We start from the raw sequence: 7,516 nt of genomic DNA, 5'->3' as shown, positions 1-7,516 counted from the left end.
TCAGTAAATACAACCTGCCCGAAGGAAGATAACGCAGACAGAAATAAGCATTATCTCTTTTACGACCAAGCACAACAAAAAACAAATAAATTCACTATCAGTTATCAAAAACTTGTCACTGTCATGGACTATATGGTCTGAAATAATGCAAGGGCAACAGCGAATTTAAAACCTTGACAAATAATTATGGAAAATTCTCATCATAATATCGCAGTAAGCTGCGTGATATTCAAGGTAACAAGGCATGATCCGACCTCTAACTTACTCGGAGCGCGTGCTAAAACTTATGGTTAAACAGAGCGTTGTTTCACTAACGAAAATTTAAATAAATACGCTCTATTTGATTAGAAATAGGTGTTCTGTAATCTTTAACATGTACATTATTACTTTTAACATTTTCATTCTAATAGTTAAATAAAAAATGTCCTATCGTAAACTTCATGTATTTTTAACTCAACGCGAAACCTTTTTCAAAACTTCTTGGGTTTTTCCATGGGGTTTTCCTACCCCCCAACAAGAACTACAACAACAACAACAAAGTGAGTTTGAGAATGATGATAAAACAAAAATTTATCCTAACAAGTAAGAATCCTTTCATTACGTAAATTCATGAAGCAATATCTACCACCTCACTACAATTCTGCGAAGTTTGATGCCGTAAGCCAAGGCATGCATGGAAGATTACATAATCACGGACACGACAGTAGGTCTCGCAAGCGAAGTTAAGTGCGGTATCATGTTTATTTCGTACCTTCGTATAAAACCACGCTAGCCGTTTCCAAGGCGGTGTCTAGTATCCGAACGAGATCAAACGAACATTTTTTTTTTTTTAGTGCTGTGCAAAATATTATTATTTCTAGACCCTCACAGGACTTTCCAGAAAGATTTCTTCTTTCATGAAAGGTGAAAATTCGGGCAGAGCAAAGTTGAAGAAGAGGGACAGCTAAGTGGGAACAGACCAGAAGGAACGGATGAAAATGGAAGTCAGAAAGCAAAGCAGCTGGAAGTCAAAGGGACAAAGCTTGCAATGAAGCTGCAGTACCCACAACGCTCGGTAGGGGGACTATAGTACCGTCAGTGTACCTCACATGATGGAAATAAGGTATTACAAAAGGGTGGGTGGAGCGTCCCTTCGGCCCCTAAATACATCTACTTTTTAACCTTTAACTTTGCCTCTATTCCTGCTTCCTCTCTTCTGGCTTGCTGTCCAACTCCTCTAACTAACTTTCAGTGCAATGTGAGGGTTTCTCCTAGTTCCATCTTTAGATCCTTGTACTTCAATTCCTTCACATTCTGGATCTCTCTATTTTACTGTACAACTACTCCAATTACCCCCATTTCACACCATTCAGAACTGAGTGGCCGAAAGTACACATGTGCAGCTTAATAGAGCAGCTTAAATTTCATAAATGAAATCAGTACCGACTTCGGTGTACCGCGCAACCCACACTAGGTCCAGACTTTGGGTGTACCGCGCAACCCACACAAGGTCCAGACTTTGATATACATATTCTAATAAATCTTGGTGATTCTAATTCCAAGATAAGCCCGTTGGCTATTCCTTCGCAATTAGCCTTCAATTATGATTTTGAGCAACGAAAATCAGCCTTCACTTCCATCAGGCTTGAGTCTAGAAATAAACAGCTAGATGCCTAGATCTACAAGTCATCACCATGCAGTCTTCTTGTACTAAGTTGGGTGGGATTTTTTCATGAATGAACATCAAGGAGTCTCTTCTCGTGAACAGAATATTGTTTCTATATTCTGAAAAGCTTTAACTTGCAATTTTTGACAGAGTGGGATGAAGTTTTTTATTACGAATTTACTTCAACTGTTTCCCAGTTTCTTTCCTTTTTCTTATTCTACGATTGTAATTCTGCGCAGGACGTGGCACCCACAAGATCATATTTTCCTTGGTAAAGCAGAGATTGGAATTACGAGACCTTACATCATGGTCATGTGACGAGATTTTGCTTCTTAAGAAGAGAGTATTAACTTCATTAGTTTTCTTTTCTTCTTCTTCTTCTTAATATAGCCGAGCCAAAGCTACCTACAGAACAAATCATCCATGATTTAGTTAGATACCCAAGAACAAAAGGCTTCCTTGTAATAATAAAATCATAGCTTCGAACAAAATACAGAACAAAACTCAGGTGCACGGGCATACTGGAAATAACTCGTGTGACAATTAAGTCTCAAAAGAAAATTGCAGTTTAATACATGCATATATACTAACTGACAAGCATACTTTGGGCAATGTGATTATATTTATACTGATGAGACATAGAACAATCTTTTAGCTTAACTGAATATTCACTTTAGACTAGTCCTGTTTTCACACATGACCACTTGTCATGGTGCCCACACTTTGCCGCAAGTAATTCTTACCGATGGAAAATGGGATTTTGATCAAGAAAATAGTCGGTCGCACTCCTAAAATGGGTCTAAGCATTTCGACTACACCTGAAGGGACATGGCAAGGTCGTTTCCTGTTTTCCAAGGCTCTTACCAAGAGAGATCAGGTTCCCAAGACCACTATCGTAAAAAAACTGTTTACTGGACAGCAGACGGACTAAATATAACTAGCGTATGTTTTCGTCAAAACGCACCAAGACCGGTTTTCGTAGGAGCATGTTAAAAACAGAGTGGACAACAAGTAATTATCGTGCTCATGTGGGAAGTGAGAACGGAAGTACTATCGATAAAATACAAAAGACAGCTAGCATTTGCTTAGCCCTTAATATTAACATTTCCTGGGAAGTATATTAATATTTTATACATACATATGTGTGTGTGTGTGTGTGTGTGTGTGTGTGTGTGTGGCGCGCGCGCGCTTAAGCATCTGTGTGCCTTGCTTTTATCTGATAAAAAATGAGTACTAAAACATCTTTAAATTCCATCAAGCAATTTCTAAAGGGACTATCGAGACACAATAGCGTAAGGAAAATACATTTCCCTACTTTAATTTCGTCGCATTTAATAAGTTACCTAAGAATCTCATATCTGCCTTACTATTCGGCGTCAGTAACAGGCTACCGGATGTGACGTAAACTTTATCTTCTGACCCCGATATGCCTCTACCGCTTTACATTCACCGCTTTACGCTCACAACGGCATATTTATTTTAAGCCTGGTGGGACGGGCAATTGAATGTGCTTATGTAGCCCAGGTCTGAAGGAAAATGGGAAAAGAAGAGTGAAGGAGCGAACTGGGCTGTCAAGCCAAGCAGTGGAGAACTTTCAGCCATTCGGCGCTTAAGCTGTGAAAAGAAGGATTTGGAGTGGTTGGGTCTAAGTGTTGAGCTTTGAGAAAACCACATCGTTGCACTAAGAAGCATTAGTGAAACAGAGAGGTTGGATAGCAAAATTAAAGAGAAGAAGAGGATGGATGTAAAGTAAAAGGCACAGAAAGTGGGTGTCCCTGAAGCAGTGTTGCCAACCGAGGGGTAATTACCCCATGCATAGGGTAATTCAGCCTCAAATCTGGGTCTGAAGGGTAACGAGGTAATGTCACAAAATCTGAACAAAGTGAAGTAGGGTAATTTCAAGATGCTTGTCTTGTATTTTAATTAAAAGTAACCAATGAACAACAAATTTATCAATATTTATATCTGAAGGCCGGGCGTAGGGTACAATGACAGTGAAAGTAGGGTAACTTCAGTGCCTAGGTAGGGTACAGAGCTCTCTGACGGTTGGAAACACCGAGCTAAAGGCCGAAGGGACACTGCAAACACCCCTTAGTAATAATGCCTGCTGTAGTGCAACATGTGAGATGCACTGACTGCACTGACCTCCTGCGGTGGGATCATTTAAGTTGAGTTCAGTATAGAATTTAGGCCAAAAGCCAAACACTGGGACCTATGAGGTCATTCAGCTCTGAAATGGAAATTGACAGTAAAAGGTTTGAAAGGTGTAACAGGAGGAAAACCTCTCAGTTGCACTATCAATCAATTGTTAGGAGAGGGTGGAAGTAAGATGAAGAAAGAGAATATGACAGGAGGTACAGTTAAAGGAATGAAAGTGGTTGCAGCTAGGGGCCGAAGGGACGCTGCAAAGAACCTTAGGTAATGCCTACAGTGCACCACATGACGTCCACTGTCGACACTTCCCCCCTACGGGAGGCGACAATTAAAGCGAGGCTTGTCTTGGAGATGAAAGATGACAAAAGTAGCGAAAGGGTGAGGGGGCGGGGGGGGGGGGGCAGGGAGACAATTCCCCTCACGGCAACAGAGGAATAAAAATGGTTCAGAAGGGTTGTTAATCTGCAGAATGTAAATGAATGAATGCATGAATCGTGACATTCAGACTATGCAGGCAAGCACTGGCGCATTTCAGCATGATTCAGCGCTTAAGAAAAGGAAAGGGGCGCAGTTTGGAATGTATGAATAGCAAGATCCAGGGATCCTGAAATATTGGAGGTGAAGTACGAGGATCTAAATATGAAACCGTGAGAAAATATCATAGTCGCAATACGAAGTGATAGTTAGAGAGGAAGACAGCGAGAATGGTGGTGGCAAAGTCAAAACCTGAATTTTGAGTATCGTAAGGGCTGAAGGGACGCAGCAGACACACTTTAATAATGCCTACAGTGGGCCACATGAGGCCACTAGTGGCACCAACCTGGGACCCATAGCAGACTGTTACAAATTATACATTTCAAAACATTGTTATAAAACGCAACACTCTGTCCTGGCAGAAGGATTTATTTATTTATTTATTATGTTGGCAATAATTTTTTAAGTTACGTAATATTGTTACATGTGCGAACTTGTATGGTCGTGTGGATGTGAGAGAGAGCGCGGAGAAGAGCGGACGCGTCTCAGACAGGAAGAATACGATGGGAAATCCATCAGCCAAGATCATTATAACTGTCAAGATTCCAATAAAGTTAGATCTTATAAAGCAAAGGTGTTTTCTTTATTTACTTAGTTTATCCTTTCTCGCCTCTGTTTTTTTTTTTATCATTATTTCGGGGCGGGTAAAGGCATGTGGAATTTTGGATAAAAATGGAAGGGAGCCACACGAAGGTTGAGAATTCATGAGGGGAGGAATGAAGTGGGAAAAGTCTGAGAACAGCGACTAACCCAAATACAGTGGCCACTTTGGGGATGGGAGGGTAGGTACGTGCGATGTCATCAGAATAAAGAACATAGACTTTGAACCAAAGGCTTTGAACCAAACTCGGACCTATGAGGTCACTCAGTGTTGAAACATAAATTGACAGTAAAAAGTTTGGAATGCGTAACACAGAAAAACCTCGTAATTGCAATATGAAACAATTTTTGGTGGATAGTAAGATGGAAGAATAAGATAATGAATGGAGGTACCGTTAAAGAAATGAAAGGGGTTGCAGCTATGGGCAGAAGGGACACTGCAAAGGAACTTGAGTAATGCCTACAGTGCACTGCATAAGGTGCACTGACGGCGCTACCCGGCCCCTACGGAGCGAGACCGTCAGTGTTTTGTAGGAGGAAGGACTACCTCCTTCTTCAGTGTCGTGGAAAGCATTGCGGGTAATCAAGTCAGGTTCTCTTAGGAAGTCACACATTTCATCACCTGACTAAATTTACTACGGCTTCGAACGCTCAGTTTCAGCAACTTCTTACACTTTCTTCTGTAGCCCTAACTTTCAACAGCTTTAAACCGTTTCGGTGACTTAGACATATCCTATTCTGCTTGTCTCTTGTTTCTTTCTAAACTCCCCTTACACTTTCATCACCTTTCTTTCTAAAGTTTTGTCAATTTCTTGGGGCACGGGATGACAAAAATACTATGTTGCCAACAGCCTGGAGAGTAGGATACTCAGGGCATCTCGCAAATTTAGGGGAGTGCAGGAATTAAATTGAATATGGAATTTAGGCCAATGGCCAAGCACTGGGGCCTATGAGGTCATTCAGCGTTGAAACGGAAATTCACAGTGAAAGGTTTGAAAGGTGCAACAGGCGGAAAACCTCGCAGTTGCACTGTGAATCAATTGTTAGGAGAGGGTAGAAAGTAAGATGGAAGAAAGAGAATACGAAAGTAGGTATAGTAAAAGGAACGAAAGGGGTTCCAGCTAGGGGCCGAAGCCACGCTGAAAAGAACCTTACGTGACGCCTGCAATGCACTGACGGCGCTACCCCAATACGGGGGCCAGTTTCATGTGCACGGAATGGAAAAAGTATGTTTCACGCAGGTCACAAGCCCGGGAGGTAGCATGGATACTCAGGGCACCACAGAAGATTTTAGGAGAGTGCAAGTTGATTCGCTTTAATGTGGAGCCTTTCATATATTAATCCATTCGTCGTCTTTCATCTCTCCGCTTGAAGTGTGCTTACACCCCAAAGATGGCTTAATTCTAATTTTCCAAACAGGCTGATTTATTGGGTTAACATCTATAAGAAAGCAAAAAGCTCTACTTCACATATGTAAGGGAATGGAAGCTTGTCAAGATTAAAACGATATTTAAAACCAATTAATTTGAAGTGAGCAGCGTTGCAGAAGCAGGGAAGCATAATATTAAGGTCAGTATATATTAATTTAACTAGAGCACTGAGCTGGTTCAGAGCTCTCCTAAGGCTGGCCCGAAGGATTGGATATTTTTACGTGGCTTGGAACTAATTGGTTACCTAGTAACGGGACCTATAACCTTATTGTGGAATACGAACCTCATTTATCGAGAAATGAATTTTTAATCACTAGAGATAAATTCCTCTGATTCCACGTTGGCAGAGCGAAGAATCGAACTCGTGACTATCGAATCGGTATGTGAGCACGTAACCCACTCGTCCAACGATGAATGCAACTGAAATTATATGAATATGATATAAATGTTTAATTATTACTAACATCTACGGTTCAAATGATATAATTTCGTTTCATTAAACTTCTTTTAAAACAAAGAGAGCTTCGCATACCACAATTTTAGGCATCATAGATCTTACATCAATTGTGGTGAGGGCAATGAGAGCCCACTTCTAATTTTTTCAATGATGTGATTTGATATAGTTCGGGTTACATGACATCAGTATCATCGTTTCAGTTATGGTCCTGTCCTTTGCAAGCTGAGATTCGCGATTCATAAAAGAGAGCGTCACTCTAACTGAGAAAATATGTAGAAAGGCTACAAGCATCTGTTCCCTGTCTTCTGACAACAATTCTTGTGTGCTTGCAATACCATATATGTAGTTATACATCGTGGTGGCTGGTGTCGTGACATGCCGCTCAGTTGCCGTGAGTTCGCGCCTCCTCCAGGACGATGAAACTGACTCTGTATCATGATCAGTTACTGCTCCAGTGTGGGGTCTGCAGTGGGGGGTTGAAACCAACATTCTATGGAAGGTTGAATTTCAAGTCATGGCCCCCTATGAATAGGTTTCATCTAACGAAATAATAATGATGTACGCGAATCAAGCTAAGACGTTCTCTGACGACAGAGAGAAAAGAACCGCATGAAAAACAACACTGCCATTACCACGACCATTTCAGAAATCAAAACGTAGTTAAGGCTATGGTAAGAAAATTGTACACTTACCCAA

General features: G+C 41.0%; 1 protein-coding gene across 2 annotated transcripts in view; it reads right to left on the bottom strand.

The window, feature by feature from the left end:
• The window catches only part of LOC135215636 (phosphopentomutase-like), a 181,799-nt gene that overhangs the window by 144,465 nt on the left and 29,818 nt on the right, over positions 1-7,516 (bottom strand). The window lies entirely within an intron of this gene.

This window comes from Macrobrachium nipponense, chromosome 5 (genome assembly GCF_015104395.2).
Source record: "Macrobrachium nipponense isolate FS-2020 chromosome 5, ASM1510439v2, whole genome shotgun sequence".
NCBI classification, from domain to species: domain Eukaryota; kingdom Metazoa; phylum Arthropoda; class Malacostraca; order Decapoda; family Palaemonidae; genus Macrobrachium; species Macrobrachium nipponense.
The sequence above is the reverse complement of the archived record's forward strand: the minus strand, read 5'-3'. Positions and strand labels throughout refer to the sequence as shown.